This window comes from Macrotis lagotis, chromosome 1 (genome assembly GCF_037893015.1).
Source record: "Macrotis lagotis isolate mMagLag1 chromosome 1, bilby.v1.9.chrom.fasta, whole genome shotgun sequence".
Lineage (NCBI taxonomy): Eukaryota > Metazoa > Chordata > Mammalia > Peramelemorphia > Peramelidae > Macrotis > Macrotis lagotis.
In genome coordinates this window covers 703,400,894-703,420,387 of record NC_133658.1, presented here as the reverse complement: position 1 = coordinate 703,420,387, position 19,494 = coordinate 703,400,894, and the positions used below count along the sequence as shown (strand labels likewise).

The 19,494-nt window shown below is 34.3% G+C and overlaps 1 protein-coding gene and 1 long non-coding RNA gene across 2 annotated transcripts in view; one reads left to right on the top strand and one right to left on the bottom strand.

Annotated features, from left to right (window-relative positions):
* The window catches only part of KCNH7 (potassium voltage-gated channel subfamily H member 7), a 625,928-nt gene that overhangs the window by 505,191 nt on the left and 101,243 nt on the right, over window positions 1-19,494 (bottom strand). The window lies entirely within an intron of this gene.
* LOC141507826 (uncharacterized) overlaps window positions 9,264-19,494 on the top strand; it is a 28,324-nt gene continuing 18,093 nt past the window's right edge. Inside the window, exons 1-2 of the long non-coding RNA XR_012474277.1 lie at window positions 9,264-9,508; window positions 12,848-12,952. This is a non-coding gene — a long non-coding RNA (uncharacterized LOC141507826). The remainder of the gene's footprint in view (window positions 9,509-12,847; window positions 12,953-19,494) is intronic.

Here is a 19,494-nt window from a genome sequence, read left to right as displayed (position 1 = left end):
TACATTCTAATGATAGCCCAAGAGTTAGTTATGAGATACTCTTCTAAAAAAATAAAGAAAAAACAAAGGAAACTTCAAATGCACTAATATAACTCCCACATGGAACTCTACAATGAATTTAGCTATTTAAGAGATATGTACAAAAGGTGAAAGGATAGATTAAATGCAAAAGAGTAGCCTGAAACTATGAGTAGTATAGATAAATCTAAAGCAGATAATAAACTGCTGCTTGAACATATGAGGAAAAATGCTAGTGAAAAGGGAAAAAAAGGTATTTCAGGTTATACTGATGCAAGGAAATGGACAATGAAATGATAAACTCAATTCATGTGGCAAATGTGCAAGAAAATAACAAGAATGGTTAAGAAGGAAATTAATTAATGAAAAATGAAGAGATAGTATGGTAAATTCCAGCTGTTTTAAAAAATCTAGATATCTATACAAGATTAATTATATCCCCACACAGAGAACTTTTAAGATTTTGAACTTGTAATCATATAATGAGTAATTGTAATGTTCAAGGAACTATAAAATTATTGAAGGCTTTTGAGCAGAAAAATCACATAGTCAGATATGCCTCTGGGAAAGGAATTTTGGTAGCTATGCAGATGATGGAGAGGAGAGAAACTGGAAGCAGAGACCCATCAGGAGGGTATTGAAATAGTTAAGGGTGGGGGCCATCAGTTGTTCTGCTTTGTTCTGACACATATGATGCCTCGCCCAGGATAAAGCCATTACCTGAAATCTCATCATTATTGGGTTGATTCAGCTTTAACACTCACTACCTTCTTAGACCCTCAACTGCTTCTCTCTGAATGGAAAACCTTGAAGGCAGAATAATGAACTTCTTCTAAGGTCTTCCTTATAGAGTGCTCAGTCTTTTTCAGATAACTTCCTTTTTCATCAGCTTCTCTGCAAATCTTCAAACATTATACCCCATGTACTGGGAACCTTCCAGTACAACTACCCAATTTTAGTTTCCTTTGGAGAATTGTCTCCTCCCCACATTAAGATAGATTGTAAGTTTCTTGGGGTCTGGAACTTTCTTTTTCTTAATGGTATTTCCAGTGTTTCCGAAATAATTAATAACTGGATAGTGTTGTTGTTTGTCCTTCATTATCAAAGAAGTTCATGACATCAGGGAGGTGATTCCATGACAAGCAGATGACTTGGATTTGAGGGAGGTGGGGCTGTGCTAAAGTCACCAGCCTCACTTTCTCCTCCAGAACCATCTGACCCAGTGGCCAGATTTGAAATAGACAGCTAGAGATGGCCCTGGATGCGAGGTGGACATCCTGTGGCTAGAAATTAAAAATTAATGTCATATGTTTCCAAATTATTTTTTCCCTTTTAAACCTAAAACAATTAAAAAGTCATTGGGGGAGAGGAGAAGCAGCTAAGCACATCAAAATAACAACAGGATTATAGTAGTTTTGGTTCTTTTCATTTTAGATTTTTTTCTTTCATCGGACTTGACTTTAATGGTACAATATTTCCTGATAGAAATGTTACATAACAAAAAAATAACAAGACCTCTCTGATGTTCACAGCTCCCCTGAAATAGCCAACAGTACATGTTGAACTTATGCTATAATAGAAAAAAATAGCACATGAGAGAGAAATTCCCAAATGACAGACTTATACAAAGAAAAGATTCAAATGAGTATAAAAGGGTGGGAGACAGTAGTGAAGGTAAAGTATAAATGGGTCTGATATTAAATAATGATAGGTCAGAGAAAATTTTGACAATTATTATATTCCAATGATATAGAATGTTGAGGAACATGATAAAAGACTAGAAAAAGTGATAGACAAAAATACCGAAAGATGAAAGGAAGATGAAGATGGAATAGAAAGTTTCACTTTTAAGTGGGAAAAATTTCATCAACACTGCTCCCCATCTTGACTTTTATGTAACTCTTTGTACAGAGTAGTACATAGATGATCCAATGAAGAGTAAACTTCAGCATGTCCCAGTAAAGTAGTCTTTAATTATAAGCCTGATCATGCACTGTATCCATTGTCCAACAACCAGCCCAGCTCAGTGGGGACAGGCTCTTTATCTGAGGACTGGTCATCAGGTGGTGAATTTCTCAGATACAGCTTATACTTACATACTTGCAATATGTACCAGTAGAGTGAATACTCATGTTGCTGAGATTATTGATCTTTCAAAGTATCAAATAATTAATCTTTTTTACTTTTTGCTTATGTAAGGAGAATTTTTCATAGATTTTTAAGAGACAGGAATATAGATAGTTCAATGTAATGTAATAAAATATATATGGGATAAATATAGACAAAAGTTTAAAAGAAGAATCAAAGACTCATTTGATAAATAGGTCAAAAATCAGTGTATATATAATCTAGGAATATAATGCCATAGTTAGATTTCTTAACCTGTGGTCTAGTAACCACATGAACTTGGATATATAAAAAATTGTATCTATTTTCACTAATTTTAACTGAATTTTAGCATTCCCCCCAGTTATGAATGCAGGCAACAAATCACAGATAGATTAAGCTTCAGAAGACTTCTAATATGATCCAGGACATAATACTATTATGAACACTATAGCCAAGATAGTATTCATGGTAATTATGCACATGCTATAATTTCCACAATTTGCAGGATTTGCAGAAATCTAACAAAACATAAGAAAAGAGTAAAATAATTCCCTGATATAAGAAACTATAAGGGAATGATACAGTCCTCTTGCCAAAATAAGAGGAAGTAATTTTATTATTGAGAGTGATTGGCAGGGACCTTATTGTTAATAATATTCCCATCTACTCTAGAAATAGTCAAATAGTAAGGGAAAGTTCGGAGCTTTTCCACTTCATTTATTTTGCATTTCAAATATCCCAAAGATGATGCTTATTCAGAATCAGGAACTTAGAAGGGTTAAGAAAGGCATGCAAAAAGTCAAACGGCTAGTTATTTCAAATATCTTGTCCTGTTTGAGGCTGTCCATGAGCCTGAAATAAATGCATTAGTTTTAGTTTCATTGACAAACATTACCTTTATTTCTATTAGTCAAGCCAAGTGCCTTTCCCTTCTCTTTCTGTTCTTACTATATAAGAGAATATATTTACCATAGTAAATACAAACCAAACTCTCTAAACATGAAAAATTGTGAAACAAAGCGAAGAGGGCTAGGTAGTGTGGTATAGTGGAAAGACACACATTGGACTGAGGGTCTTGAAACCTGTAGACTTAATGTCCAACTAATGAGCCTCATTACCTTAGGCAACTAACTTCTCTTGACCTCAGTTAACTCCTCAGTACAATGATCCATTTTGCTTCAAGAAGTTTGATTCCATAGAATTAGAAATGAGAAGCAGACAATCATAGGATCAAAGAACTAGAGTTAGAGGAAAACTCAGAAATTGTCAAGCCCATCCCCACATATTAAATTATTTGAATTTAATTTCTCTCTCTCTCTCTCTCTTTCTCTCTCTCTCTCTCTCTCTCTCTCTCTCTCTCTCTCTCTCTCTCTCTCTCTTCTCTCTCTCTCTCTCTCTCTGCCTCTATTTCTCTGTCTCTCTATAGGTCTCTTTATTCCCCCCCCCCCCCATACACACAATTGAATAAAAAGAAAAAGAAAACTTTCCTAATAAATATATAGTAAAATGAAGTAAATTCACTTATTGGCCATATCACAAAATACATGTCACTTTCTGTATTTTGTGTCTACCACCTCTCTGGCATGAGATGGTTAGAGTGCTTCATTTTCAGTTTTTTGAAATCAAAGCAATGGTGGAATTCAGCCAGTTCTCGCTGGTTTGGTAGAAGCAACATCTAATTTTATGGTGAGTTCAGTGAATTGATTGTTAAAATGGCACTTGTAATCAGGGTTCTCCCTAAGGTGGGCGTCTGGGCAGCAGTCCAATGTGGAAATCACAAATTTACATTCCTTACTCTTTTTCAACATTCATCTGCACAACAACGTTTTCTAAGCACCCGAAGTAATGTTCAATCTCTCTACAGGTGAAAAAAAATGATGTAATATTTATTGATCATTTTTTAAAAAATATTATACTTTTGATGAAATACTACATTTTAATCCCCTCATTTTTGTTACTTCAATAAAGAAAACTATAATAAGAAAAAATGCCAAACTACCAGGGGGTGACTAGCTGTCCTTTGTTTCTGCTTTGTGTTATATCCAACATTCCCTGGAGATATTATGAGTGTGTTGATGTTCCCTGAATGGTGAAACCAATAAGAAGCTGGGACATGTGAGACAATAGAAATATACATTTCAAGGGTTATCTTATTGCCCATTTTGGAAGCCATGGAAGTAGAAGGAAAATAAAAGAGAGCAGATCAAATGAATTTTGGTTCTGCATATGTACCAACATTGGCTGCTGGGGTCACACGGCTACTTTTGCTCCCCAGGATTTGTTTTTTTACTCTGAGTAAAAATCTAGTTTTGCGTTGCTCTTTTTTTTAAGGTTTTTGCAAGGCAAATGTGTTTAAGTGGCTTGCCCAAGGCCACATAGCTAGGTAATTATTAAGTGTCTGAGATCGGATTTGAACCCAGGTACTCCTGACTCCAGGGCCGGTGCTTTATCCACCATGCCACCTAGCTGCCCCCCTCTTTTATTGTTCTTACTTGAGGGCACTTAAGATAGAGCACTGGCCTTAGAGTCAGGAGTATGGGAGTTTGAACCTGGCCTCAAACACTTGCTACATATGGGCTGTGTGACCTTGCCTAAGCAAGTCACTTAATCCTGATTTTCTTGCATCTGGGGCCATCTCTAGTCATCCTGATTCATATCTGGCCACTGGACACAGATGGCTTTGGAGGAGAATGTGAGGTTGGTGACTTAGCACAGCCCCCATCACTCAAATCCAATTCACGTGCTTTTCATGTGCTTGTCCCTGATGTTGTGGTTGATGGAAAATCAAGGACAAACATTATTATTGAGCATTAAAGGCATGAAATATTGACCTACCTTTTGGTATATCTTTTTGTATACTTAGAATGGTCATTAGAGCAGAGACCTGGTTGACAATTTATTTGAATTCCACCACTAGATCAAAGTTAGTTATAGCACTGATTAGATTTCTAAAGTCTGCCAAAGTTCTTTGCAGTAACTACTCATTTTATAGATAAAGAAACCAAGACCAAGGCTAGAGAAGGAATTTGCCAAGATAACTCAATTAAGGTTATAAGAAACAAATGAAGTTAGGCCTTCTCCCTCCACAGCTCTGTGGTGCAGAGGATAGAGCGCTGGCTTCGGAAACAGGAGGGTAGGAGTTTGATTCTGGCCTCAAATATTTGCCACTTACTGTGTGACCTTGGACAAGTCACTCAATACTGATTGCCTCCCATCCAGGGCCATCTCCAGTCATCCTGATCCATGTCTGGTCACTGGACCCAGTTGACTCTGGAGGAAAATGTAGGACTGGTGATTTAGCACATCACCCCTCATTCAAATCCGATTCATATGCTTGTCATGACACCACCTCCCTGTTCTTCAAGAACCAGGGAAAACATGACTAATTCCAATAGACCATGCTGCCTCTCTAGTTGACTTCCTTTACTCCTCAAATCTGCTTCCCTTCTGGTCTTGTGTATTAAGCATAAGATTATTGGTTCTATACATGAGTACTAGCTGTGTGATGCCAGGCAAGCAACTTAATCCTGTTTGCCTCAATTTCCTCATCCTGAAAACGAAATGGAGAAGGAAATAGCAAACCACTCTAGTGTCTTTACCAAGAAAACCTAAATGGAGTTACAACAAATTGTACTTGACTGAAACAATTGAACAGCAGCAACATTGACTTAATTATCTTAAGATGGCATTACTGGGGCAATGATTTATCAAGGAAAAAAACACTTGTTAAGTAAGCCACAGTAACCTGTTTATTTTTTCTTCTTATGGTTCTGTTATTTCCCCTTTACTCACTATAATTAAGCTCTCCCCAGGCAGACAAGCTTCCCTACTAGGCAGGTATTCCCAATTCCTCCTAGCTCTAATCAAAACATTCTCTCTATCTCTGTCTTGACAACTTTAATTCTACACATTCATTCTAATTTACAGAACTTTTAATTACCATTCTAACCTGTGATTCCAGGAACAAGACCAATGTGGGACCCCTGCTGATCTTTAGATCATTCTTAACTCTCCCAGAGAATTATCAGAACTAACTAAAATCTTTGCATTGGAGATAGTATGTATCCATTTTTAACTATCTTACCACTAATTTCAAGTTACCATGAAATTAAGCAAAAAAGCTCCCTTCAAGAAAAGTCTCCTTGAGCCTGATATTCAATACAGATCTGTATATAGGTAGATGTATAGTATAATGACTGAACTCTAAGAAGACACCAGAAATGATTCCTTGACTTTTTGTGAATGTGCACTCTGGTAAAATTCATCTGTAAACCTCTGGGTTATTTATAGGTAGAGGAAATACATAGAAATACTTTAAATAGTCATAAAATGTGCACCTCTTTGATGTAGAGGACATTATTCTGTCTTAAAGTTCATTTGTTTCAAAGAACTGCAAGACAATTGCATTTGACATGTATTTTATAACTCTTGAACTACAACAATTAATTTGGCCCCAAATGAGAGTTGGGCCTTCTTAGTCAAAGACCTATGTTCTTGGAATAAAACACAAGATAATAGTATGATGTGATATAATATTTATCACCTAGATTAGGTCTTTTCTTTGTTTGACCAAAAAAAAACTTCCTGGAAAAAGAAGATCTTTGATAACTACCAAAAAAAGGTTTTTGCATGAGTAGGATTAGAATTGTTATATTTCTATATTTAACTCAATGAAATACTTTTTCAGTACATAATATTTTTAAATAGTTATCTTTTTTTAGGTTTTTTTTTTTTGCAAGGCAAATGGGGTTAAGTGGCTTGCCCAAGGCCACACAGCTAGGTAATTACTAAGTTTCTGAGACCAGATTTGAACCCAGGTACTCCTGACTCCAAGGCTGGTGCTTTATCCACTATGCCACCTAGCCGCCCCTTAAATAGTTACCTTTATCGAGTTTTAATCATAGTATGCAGTTTAAAATCTTAATATTCAACTATATATATATATACATTTAAAAATTCAATTATTGATTTTTCAGATATATTTTAATAAAACACATTTTGGGTCCCCAAAACAATAAAATGGAGTTGGAAATGCATATTTTAATTCTAATTTCATCATAAATTCAATAGTTATCTTGGTGAGTTGTTTTTTCTTGAATTTATTTTTAAGGAAAGTAGTTTTTTAATTACCTAAAGAAATTAGAAGCAGCTTGGTGATTCAGTGAATAGAACTTGTGACACTAACTAACTGGAAAATCACTTAACCTCTGTCTACTTCTTTCCTCATCTGGAAAATGTAATGAGAACAATGTCTTTACATAACATTTCTGTCACTAAGATAAACATAATGATCACGTCATATTATTATGTATATGATGACATGGTCCTCTTTGATTATGATGGACAACTTACATACCTGCTCCTTCTAACACAGACTTGTTAGTAAGTTAGTGATTTAATGGTCACATTTAAAATCAGGAGAATAAACACTTGTAACAATTAATGCTTGTAAAATACTTTGTAAGTCTTAAAACACTATATAAATTCTAATTAACTATTATTTGAATTTGTAGTTTTACCTCATTTGTTGGAGGCTACATTTTCCCATCTTGCTTAACATATTAGCTTTTGAAGTTATCTTGATTCTCTTGAAATATCACTTTCATTTGACTTGTGAAGAGAAATCCTTCTCACATAATCTTTCTATATCCTAAAGTCATAAATCCAAGGAAATGAGTACTCATCCACTGTTGAAAATTTCATTTTATATCAGAATACCATTTACAACTAGTGCACAAGTACCATTTTCTATTAAGTACTTTTCCCTCTAAGATTTGGTAAGATTTTCATTACAAATCTGTAATGTAAATATAGAATATAATGTTGCTGGAAAATGTGCTCAACAATTGCAAATCTCACTAGTTTTGACACTTAGCAAAAATTATTAGATATATAGAAATATCTTCAACAAAATTCCAAGTCGTTGATTTTTTTTTTTTTGTTTGCCATCTTGACCTATGAAAGGACAACTGATTAGGGCAGTAAAGTTATGAGTACCAATATATAAAAAGGAATCTAAGTGAAAGGTCAGAAGATATTTTTATCTTTAAATTATTTATAGAGATTTTTGCTTCAGTTCCTGTGGGTTCTTATCCCTTGAGAATTTCCTTGAGTTTCAGGTATAAATGAACCAGAAAACAAACTCAAAACTCATCTCACACTGCCAAGCTTTACATGGTTGCTGCCTGAAATAATAAATCAGATTTGAAATTCAGCCCAGATTTGTTCAAAACTCCAATCTGATGAAATTACTAGGCTTTGGAAACTTTAATGAAAACTGCAACAAACTTAAACTGAGTTAAAGTATTTGTGGAAACAAGAAGTCAGGCAGATTTGCAAAATATCACATAGCATAGTCTGGGAGAAATCTTTAGGTTGTCTTGGACAAAATTGACAGATGGAGAAGAGAATGGCTAGAGAGACAAGGACACACCAATCACATCTTGAAAACAATAAACTACAATTATCATCTTCCATTTATTTTAAAAACAAAAGAGAAAAGAAAGCTAGACAATACACCCCCCCTGTCCCCAATCTCTCTGAAGTATCATGAAAGTCCTAAGTGCACTTTCCTTCAACTATTTCCATTCTTAGTCATTTAGACCATCCTGTGAATGGAGGGGAAAAAAATCACCTTGGTAGGAATTGAAAACCCAAACTCTTAAATATCGTAATAGATGTACATATTTTCAGCATAAAGTTCATTTAGTCTAGTATGTTGGCTAACTGTTTACTACCAAGGTCTCAAGGAGTGATAAAATGTGGTCAAAAGAGGCTAAAGAGAAAATAAAGAAGCCTAAAAAAACCCTCTAATGCAAAGCAGCAAAATCTTAATGAAAAGGATCTTGACCTGAGTGGGAGTTAGAAATAGGGTGATTAACAGGTGAGAGTTAGAAAACACTAAAGGGAACTATTAAGAAGTTTGCTTAGCTGGTTTCAAATAGGAAAAGAGCCAACAGCCTTTTAAAAAAATTTTTGAGTGAGCTGTCTCCAAGAGTTTACAATGGCAAGCATCTGTTCTGTGCTCTTTGAGTGGCTGAGAACAAAGTGCTTATATTGTGAGCTGAGTGTTTTTAAAACTAGTTGCTGATTGGTTCAAAAAGCTTTGTTTGTATACTCTATTTGGGTGTGGGTTGAACAGCTGGGAATGTGTAAGTGGCTGTAAATGAGTAGGCTGAGCAGAGCTTCAGATACCAGCCAACAGGTGAATTCAAGAATGAACAACTTTCTAATCAAAATGACTCTTCTAAGCAAGGATTGTGGCCTCATGAAAGTGGAGAAAGTAAAAGAATCAAGATGAAGCCACTGGAGACATTGGCATGTGGTTCACAGCTCACATAGGGCAGTGAGATGGTACAGTGGATGGAGACCAAGCCCCAAAGTGAGTAGGACCTGAGTTCAAATTTAACATCTGACACTAGACCCTTACTAGTTGTGTGACCTTGGGCAAGTAACTTAACCCTGATAGCCTCCCAATCAGGGCCATCTCCAATCATTGTAATTTATAGCTGGCTATTGGATACAGATGGTTCCAGAATTAAAAAGTTAGACATTATTTAGCAAAGCAACCCCCTCACTCAAATCCAGTTCAACTGCTTGTCACAGAATCATCTCCTTGATGCTGTGGTCTTCTCTGAGAATAAATATCATTGTCATAGTTCACAACAATTCTCTTGGAGAACTCTTGGACTTAAGATCCAAGGATCCAATCATTTAAGTTTTGAAAGGGAACCTCTTATACCTTCATTCCCTATTTTCTCTAGAAAGAAACTACTTTTTGAGGGGAGCTGTGATGATGCTTAACTAAAAGAAAATGTGACTTAATAAATACTACTTATGAAGCAGCTATATAGTATAAAGGACAGAACATGGGACCTGGAATCAGAAAGAACTGAGCTGGATCCTGCCACAGACACTTAAAGCTCAATATCAAAAGCTTTCTCAATCTCAGTTTCCTCATCTGTAAAAATGGAGATGATAATAGTACATATGTTACAGTGTTGGTTTGAGGATCAATGGCAATAATATATGTAAAGCAATTTTATCTTTGTTGTTGTTGTTGATGATGATGAAAAAATATTGGTCTCCTAGTCAGAAAGCCCTGAGTTCAAGATCTTTCCTTAGTATATACTGGCTATGTCACTTTGGGCAAGTCACTTAACCTCAGTTATCTCAGACAAGTTTCATGAATCTAAGATGTGGGGTAGGTGCTGATCTGCATAGGTAGAGTTTTCTCATAGGATTTTCTTTTACCAAGAAATTAGATACAAAAAATTAGCAAAAATGTTTTATTATATTTCCCCTCAGTATGAGACAATGGTAAAAACTGTGTTATCTTCTTCACTGCCTTTTTCCTCTAAACATCCCTTCCATCTTTATTCTCTCACTTCCCTCAGACCTTACCTGTTGTAGAGTGCTGGTGTAGGGAATGTAAATCAATGGGTGCTTGAGAAGAAATATACAGAAATGTTAATCTTTTTAAAGTTCACAATATTATTTTAACTTGAAAAATGTTTTCACCTTGTTTCTCACAGTCTATTTGGTAAGCATAAATTATAGTCAAACATATATAACCTAATTATTTCATGAATGAAACTCTCAGGTAAATCCTAATAGAGACTTATACTCTAAGGTCACTAAAAGACAGTAAATTAGACATTTCAGGCTAAATACATATGCCTTCACCAATGTGGAACTGCTTCTCTAAGTGAAGTATTTGTGGTTTTAAGCCATGTATTAGATTAGTAAATTCATGTTCATATTAAGTGTAAATAATAATTACTTGTTTTCTGACCAGTAACTCTGAGGGTCTTCCCCTCCCACATGGATTCTTTTACAAAGACAAACCTGGTTATCTTTTGCCTCCATTCTTACCTAGCCTTTAATTACTGAATGGATGTTTCCTCAGTCATTCAAGATCTAGGAAAGATCTAACTTAAAAAGACCAATGTCTCAAATTGCCTCTAGAGCCATTACCAATTGTGCTCATCTATATCTTGCCACTGGAATATGATGACTCTGGAGGAGAGAGTGAGACCTATGACTGCACAGCTCTGCTTTGCTTAAATCCAATTCGCTTGCAAGTCAATATATCACCTTTCTTCATAATGCTGTTGGTCCTCTTTGAAAATGAAGGATGAACTACAACAAAAATAAATTCAAGTTATAAAAGTTTTTCATGCAAATGAATAGTTCTTCCCCTACTCCACTTCTATCCCACCTTAGGTTAGATTCCACAAATTCATCAAATCAGCATATCACAATTTCATATTACTCTTCCTCATTCACTCACTAGTGACATTGTCCAGTCTATTGATTGAACTTGATATAGGTATGTGAATTTTTTTTTAATATCTGAGTCTCATTATTTTCACGAGTATTAAGTCCTATATCACCATGAGCTTCATGTAGGCAAGGCAAATTGTTTATTTAATTTTGAACTTTGGAACATCAACACTCTCCCAATGAAGCTCTTTGCTTGCAAATCTTGGAAATGCAATCACATTGCATTTGGAGGGTGGAGAGAAGCATAGCATACATGCATAAGTGAATATGGCATATTTTCCAGTGATTACCTATGCACTAAAAATATCATATAAGGGTCATTTCTTTTCAGAAATATGGGCTTGAAAAAGGAGGTATTCTGGTTATGTAAAAAAGGGTACTAAATACTATATGGTTAGCCATGAAATGTTTTGAAAAAAAGACTTGGAGAAGTCCTCTCATTATTGTGATATATTCTTTGGAGCACGTATTAGAGAACTTGGGAACTTGAATAGGAATCACAGAGGATAAGAAGCTATGAATTGGTTGTGATCTGTGCTGGTGGGAAAATATCCAGATCAATACAATTATGTACCCACTGGTGTATTAAAATGTCTCCCTATTGCCTATAAGAGTTCTCTCTGCATATATTAGATATTTAGTTAATTTTGATGAATTTGACTCACGTAAACAAAAGATATAAATTATAACATTGATTGTATGTTGAGGGATATGACTTTATAAAGACATAGTCAAAATAAAACTTTCATCTAAAAGTTTTCTAATGGAAACTATTCTATAAGAATTTGTTAGATACTATACTATACTACATTGGGTAGTGTAAAATAGGTGGCACAGAGTATAAAATAAAAAGAAGAAAAAGGTGTTTTTTCCTAAATTTACACTATAATTTGAACAATGACACAGAGACCAAATGACAGAAAAGCATTCTTTAGAAATGTAAAAACAAAAGAAAAACCCCCAAACAAATCATAGAACACAATGGGAATAAGGTGATATAGGACTTAAGAGTTATTAGGTACTGGGCTCTATATGAAGTGTTGAATTTTGTTTTAACTTAGAAGTTAAATTTTCCAAATAAAAAGAGGAGATGTGTAAAGTCAAGAAGATAGGCACAAGAAATTATGTGATATGAATGACTAAGACCTCCCAGTAGGTACCTATTGAATACTGAGAGGCAGCTGTAGTGTCATGGAAAGAATGGTGCTTTCTAATTCTAACTCTGGCATTTACTATCTTGGTGACCTGGGAGAAATCACATAAATCACTTTTCTTGCCTTCAGCTTCAGTTTTATCATCTATAAAGTGAGGTGGGAGGGGTTCATATTTAGTTGTTGTTCCGTGGTTTCTTATAACTTTAAATCTGTGATTCTATGATAAGGACAGGCCTTAAAGTAGGTCTTCTCTGCTTTCATGTATGACATTTTCATTTCAGGGACCTGATAAGGCTAATCATGTTTACCAAAAAGAGATGAAAACTGAAGACGAAATCATCAAGGAGAAGGGAGTCAGAAGAGAGCCTAAATGTCATTATTGACAGGTATCCTATCTTAGAGTCAGTAGAGTAAACTAGACAACTCACCTTTCAAGGTGTTATACTGAAGAAAGTAGTACTGTGTTTAAAATAAAGAGAACAAGATATAACTTTTTCCCTAGAAATGCAAAGTTACAATGAAATTTGCTTTGAAATTTTGATGAATCTCTTTTAAAAAACACTATAACCATGTGAATAATGGAAACAAATTGGATAATCTTTTTGCTGACTGATGACACTAAGTGACTTAGTAATAAAAATGCATTTTGATACTTGCAGCTACAAATAAGCCTGAAGAAAAATGTTAAAATATTCTGGGGATTCTACAAGGCATATACTGAAATAAATAAGACTTAAAGCATTCAGAGAATTATGTAGCCCATAAAATGAGCTGAGGGGAATTAATCTATTCTATAAAACATAACCTCAAATTTCATTGGCATTCAATGAATGAATTTGCATAACATACCAATATAACAGGAATAATTTAAAGATAAGACAATTCATATTTAGTCAATTTTAAAGTTGGATAAAGTTAGATAAACTGAAATATTTAACTTGGAAGACAGATTGGTTTATGTAATTTTCATCTGGGTTTATTATATGCTAGTCTTAGATTTTGTCAGGAAAAGGAAAGAAGCATTTATCTCCAGAACTATCTTTTCCAAGTTCTCTCATACTAATGAATTAGATAATAAGAAAAATTACTAACTCACATGGAGACTATGCTAATAAAAAGGAAACCTAATGAGCCACTTCTTACTTTTGATTCTATAACTTGTTTCCCCACATTCATAGAGTTGTTATGCTTTACATGAAAAGAAAAATGACCGGCTTTGGACACTTGTTTTTCATATGAACTGATTTCTTTTTTTTTTTTCTCAAATTCAACTTCTTAGCTAACAGTAGATGGTTGAGTCAGGATTCACCCTGCCTGCCACTTCTCTTATATTACTGTATGATACACTCTTAGAATCCTTAAGCATGACACATGGACTCTGTGGGGGATTGTCTTATTATTAATTTTAAATCATTCATCCATGTTGGTATTTCATTACCCCTTCATGAGTAAAATAATCAAATTTTTCCAAGAATGATTTCCAATGGAAGTGAATATTCATTTCATTTGTATTCTGTTATCTACAAAATGAGAGGTAACTCTGACATAGTAGAATAGAGAACTTGCCTTGGAACTGGGAAGACCTAAGTTCAAGTTTTGTCTCTGACACATACTGGCTTTATGACTCCAGGTGAAACAATCTCACCCTACAAGTTACAGGAAAGTTTCCTTACTAGGGATTCTCTACTCCAATGAAATTACAGGTACAGTCCTCATGGAACATGAAGAAAAGACTTTTTTAAAGGTTAACAAGCATGTTTATTGATATTATTGATCATAGGCCTGCAAGGTGGTCATGGAATCTAACTGGATAGCTAGACTCCCTGAAGAAAAGGCATTTGAAAAGTAATGAATGAATTCTTTTTCATTATACTACAACCAAGACCATATGAAACTCTAGTCATCCTTTTGTCTTTCATTCTACCAATTCCTATTTTCATATTTCTTCCCATACTTGCGTAAAGGTTAAAAAATCAGTTCCCTTTAATTGATAAAAGTAATTGACCTATTTGAAAATGTATTCATTATTTGACATTTAACCTGAATGTTCTTACCTTGAAGCAAAATGATTTTGTCATAGACTAAAACTTCAGGGGAGGGACAAACAAACTACATATTTTCCAACATTAAAATAAAAAAAAATGTGATTCACAACAGATAATCAAATTCATTAATTTTTTTAGGACCATTGAGACCTCAGAGATTATCCTGTGGGGGGGGGGAATTAACTTCATTTATCCTGTTACATGGTACATTGTTACATGGTAAGAATTTGTTTTGTTTTGAGGGTAGTGACACCCTTCTTACTTAACAACTCCAAGAGACAAACAGTTCACCTTTTCTTTTTAAAAATCCCCTATGTCTTTTGCTTCTCTATTGAGCACCTAGGAAGAAGTAATTTGATTGTTTGCTTTTAGGAAGGACTGGGACAAAAAATATGCTAGAGAGAGGAGAATAATTTTATGTTGAGACCTTCCAGAATTGTAACATTTATCCTGACATTTCTCAACTTAGTTGCACCTTTCTTTTAATTCCTTATAAGAAGAGGACCATTCAAAAGAGGACTTATATCTTCTTTTTCCTCTCTTGGGCTTTTGCTACTATTAATGTGTTCTTGAATTTATTTTTTAAACTTGACCTTGATGCTGATGGTTTTCAAAACTTCTGTCTTCCTCCAAATATATCTGCTTCACAATCCTTTTCTTAACTATGTTTTGAAATGCATCTTATGATCTCAGAGGCAAAAAAAGAGAGATAATAAATAACATTAAAACTATTTTAGCCATTGTGCTTTTGTGGGATGGAATAGCCTTTTTTATACAAGTCAGGTCAATTTCCCTTTTATATTTAATGGGAACTCTAAACAGCAAAAAACTCTATGCTATCTTAGAAAATTTAAATCAGTTCTGGAGCAAGTGTTTGCTCAACAAGATTTCTTGGATGTAAGACCATGGTTTTAAGTATGACAGTTCACTCTTAGACCCTTGTCTCTTTTATTCTCTTCAATTTGTTTATCTTCTGATATTCATAAATTAATCATCTAAAATCACCTTTTCATATGTCATAAGATTCTGAGAATAAAATTTCTGTAGAGATAGACATATATTTCATGTTTAAATTTGTAAAATTGTCAGAGATTAGCCACTCATTTGTGCAGGCAGTTTTACTCTGTTTAACCATTGAATTTAACCAAAGTCATATAATGTGTTTTTGATTTAAAAATGGAAAATAGAAAAAAGGTAAAGATCTTAATGTTGAAATTATTATATTGACAAAGCCTCAGTTGATCTAAACCAGTCATCACCACCAAAAAGAAGATGAAGGGTCCCAGGAAATTGCCTTAAATAGCAAATATTTGATTCTCTTGCCCTCTGGAGAGATAAAGCAGGCAATGGCACATGAGTTTTTAATACATACTCACTTGCAAAACACTTCAAAGGAAAGCAAGGAGAGCAGCAGAAGATTATTAACCGAATTTCTTGATAAAATAGAAGCAGAAGTAGAAACTTGAATGCAGAAAACTTAAAAAGACCCAATTGAGCCATATCATTATCCCAAAGACATTATTCATTGATAAAACTGGCAGGGCACCAAAGAGATAGAACATGGAAAAATTTGTCAACATTTTAAAAACTATTTTCATCAACTGAGAAATTCAAGAGGAAGATGAAATAGCAATTGAGAAGATGAAGTTAGAAATAAAGGCAGGAGAAGACAAAGCATACAATAAGTAATTCCATGTGACCTGTTTTGAAAGCAATGAATGACTGTTTTGCAAGAAGATATGGAATGAAGAGTCAAAACAAATGGAAATATTATCTTAAATAATCTACTTAATGCTCAAAGGGGATAATTTTAATATTTTTATGAAAAATATCAACAATTGCAATTATGTGATAGAACAGTAATGCTTTGTCATAGTCAAACTACATCTAGAGTATTATGCTCATCTCTGGGTATTCCATTTAGATTCTGATTCACTGGAACATACCTAGGCATAGGCAAGTAGGATAGGCCTTAATGGCATACTATCTGAAAAGCAATTGGAAAAAAGTTCAAATTAGAGAAGATAAGATTCAGGGGAGACCATTATATTTATCTTTAAGTATCTGATGGACCATCATGTTGAAGAGGGGCTAGCTTTTGTATATGACCATATTGGGTATATTTTGTAAGAGAATATGACCAATAGCTCCATGGATGAGAAGGGATAGATTTGTTATAACCTACACCAAAAAAGGGAAAATCCACATTGATAACATTTGAGATATGAGTCATATGAAATACTATCATATAAAATGTCTATGTCTATATAGATCAAATGAGATCATATTAAGAAAAAGCACCATAAGAAAAATAAGACAATGTACAAATGAATATAATAATTATTTATTCCAGTACTGCCTCTGCCCCTACAGTGTATGTTCTCTAGGCATTTTTTCAAAACCCACAAAACCAATTTAATTATAATATAAATCAAAATTCATACACCTGTGTGAGATATGCTGAGTTATAAAGATTTAGATTAATAGTGTCACCTTTTCATAAAAAGAGGATTTAAAACTATAAAGAGCCAAAATTTGTATAATTTTGGATTGCTACTATGGTCCATGTGACCACTCACATGAAAAAGGTTGAATTAAGTCAAGTTGACTTTTTATCATTCATTTATATCAGATTCTTCATGATTCCATTTGGGATTTGCTTGACAAAGACACTGGAGAGGTTTGTCATTTTCTTCTCCAGTTCATTTTTTAGATGAGGAAACTGAGGCAAATAGGATCAAGTGAATCAGGGAAATTCAGGTACTAAATGTCTGAAGCTAGATTTGAACTCAGTAAGAGTCCTTAGGACTGTAGTCCCAGCACTCTTATCCACTGTGCCATCTAGTTGCTCCAATAGCTAATTATATTGAGGCATATTCTGCCTCTCTAAAAAATTTACCCATGATCTTTATTCTCTACTATCTTCTCCCAAAAGCAACAGAGAACCAAAAAAAGTATGGTTCCAAATTCAAATGAACTATTTCAAGGTTTCAAAGACAGTGGCTGAGATATCTAGTCAGTATAATGCAGTGGGAAAGAGCATGGGAGTCAGAAGATCTAAGTTCAAATCTTTGTGTCAGACAGTGACTGTGTGACTCTGGGCAAGTCATTTGAACTTTCTTGTAATTAAATGTAAAATGAGTATATCTAATTTTCCTTCTCTGGAGTCTAGCCTGACCTGAAGGTTCTGGGACAGAGTCATTCATCTCTTTCTTTTCAAACTTTTTATGGGTTTTCTTTTCCCTATGAGAAACAGTATCCTTGAAAACATGGGGATGAAGATGGAACTAGGGCACAGGCCTATATGGGGACTACTTATCTGGGGCCAAGGGAAACACTATTGATACTATTATAAAATGGTTTTAAAGTAGACATTCATCATCATCATATTTAGAGAAAAAAGTGTTCATTTACTTATTTCATTATTTTATATTCAATGGCAACTAAGTGACTCAGTGGATAGAATATTCACTGGGTCTGGAGTCAGAAAGACCTGAATTCAAATCCAACCCCAGACACTTACTTTATGACCCAGGGTAAATTGCACATACTCTGTCTGTTCTTAAGCTACTGGAGGAGGAAATGGCAAATCACTCTAGTATCTTTGTTAAGACCGCATGGGCAGTATTAGCTTGCTATGGTTCGCAGGGTTATGAAGAAGCAGACATGACTGAGCAAGAATAACAGTAGCATTTAATGGTCCTTTGGAGAGAATGACTGACATTTTTCTTAATGACATATTTCAATTTGGCAGTGTTTTAAGATCTAATTTGGAGTTAAATATAATGAAGCAAAAATACAAAGAATAGTTCTAAGAGCCTATTTATTTAAGGTAACATGCTAGGTACTAAAAAATTGATTTAAGCAAATTTTGCTCTTGCCTAGAAGGATTTATTTTAAAATATAAGTCAAATGTTTTAAACAAATATTTAAACAACAGTCATTCTGAAGCCCAATTTCCTTTCCTTTTCATTTTTTTTTGTCAACAAGTTATGGTTTGATTTAGGAAGAATTGGTAATAATTTGAGATACCTCTCTGCAGACAGAATAGAATCAGAAAAGTTTAGTGACTTCCCCAAAAGACATTTGAATCAATTATGAGTTTCTAAAGCAAAATGAATTCTCTCAGGTTCAAAAAGTCCTCCTTTCTTAAATGTCATTACATTAACAAATGAAATTTAATACGGTTTCTTTGATTTTGAATGAGAAATGACCAAGAAGCCAGAAGTCTTCCTTTTGATGTTATATTCACATCTACTCTCCACTATGAATTCTCTTTTGTTGGATAAAACAATTGTTATGTTCATAAAAAGCAATTCCCTTAAGTGCCTACTTTGTGCAAGTCACTTTGTTGGGGCAGGGGCAAATGAAGTTTAGGTCCTAGCTGTGAAAGAACTTACAGTCTAATGGGTTACTTCAGCAATGTGACTTCTCTGAGGTAGAAAAAGTATAGAATTCACCCTGAAGGTTTTTCTAAGCTAAGCCATTTTTATGGCTTCTCCACAGTATGAATTCTCTTCTGTGCTGCAAGAGATGAGCAATATCTAAAACTTCCCCACATATATTACATTAATAAAGCTTCTCTTCAATGATGATAAAGATAGAGCTCTGATTGAAAGCTTTTTCACACTTGATGCATTCACATAGTTTTCCCACCAGAGTATGCACTCTCTGATGTTCATTATGGACTGACCTTCCAGTTGAAAGCCTTTCAACATTCAATACCTTTAAATGATTTCTCTTAAGTGAGAGAGAACCTTTCAAACCTTTCAATTCATAATATCCTTTCTCCACAATTGTATTCTTATAATAGGGTCCTTCAACAGAGTTCTGCAGAAAAGAAAGCCCTTTTGTTAACACTAATATGGAAATCAACATCTTTT